Genomic DNA, 1,003 nt, shown 5'->3' on the forward strand with positions numbered 1-1,003 from the left:
TGAGAGACCAGCTCAGACTGACTATTTCTCAAGCCCAATTCTAAATTACCTGAAGAGAGAATTTAACTGGCCACTCTTCAGTTCAATGATGATGCCAGACACAATCAATTAAAAGAAGAATGCTGTATTAAATCACAAAAATGTATCTGCCAGGGATCAGTACTGATCGGAGAGTGAAAAATTTTGTTTCCCTTACTATTGAAAGACATTTTGGATTGGTATAGAATTCTAAGATTGGACATTATTATTTTTCTGCACCTTAGGGACATTACTCCACTGTATTCTAACTTTGATTTTTATTGTTCAGAGTCAGCTGTCAGTCTGTTACTCCTAGAGGGTAATGTATAGTTTTTCTCTGGATGTTTTCAGATCTTATCTTTGTCTTTAGTATCTTACAGTATTTCTTTCCATGCTGTGCCTTAGTGTAGATTTATTTTTATGCATTCTGTTTGGAACTCACTGGGCTTCTCAAAAACAAAAACAAACTATAGATTAGGCATTCCATCAATTGTGGAAAGTATCCCATCATTATACTTTGAAATATTGTTACTACCAGATTCTCTTTCCTTTCTTCCATGAAATAGAATTAAAAATATTTTTTATATATTTTAAGCTTTCTTAAGTATTTCTTCAAGTCTTTTAATCTCACCTTCCTTTTCCTATTTTATATTCTCTCTATGCTTCATCATGGATTTTTTTTTCAGATTTATCTTCTAGTCAATTAACTCTCTCTTCAGCTATAACTAATTTACTGTTTAACCTGCTGACTACGTTTTAAAATTTCACGTATTATATTTTTCATTTCTAAAATTCAGTTTGGTTCTTTTGAATATCTTCTTGGTTATTCTTTATAGGTTTTTTTTTTTTTTTGTCCCCTGTAGGTAGTTTTAATTTTATCTCTTATAATTTAATCAGAGTAGGCCTATTTATTTACATTGTGTCTGTTAATGCCAACATCTGAAATATTTAAACATCTTTTGCTATTATTGCTGTTCTTCTTTCT

This window comes from Papio anubis, chromosome 13, assembly GCF_008728515.1.
Source record: "Papio anubis isolate 15944 chromosome 13, Panubis1.0, whole genome shotgun sequence".
NCBI lineage: Eukaryota > Metazoa > Chordata > Mammalia > Primates > Cercopithecidae > Papio > Papio anubis.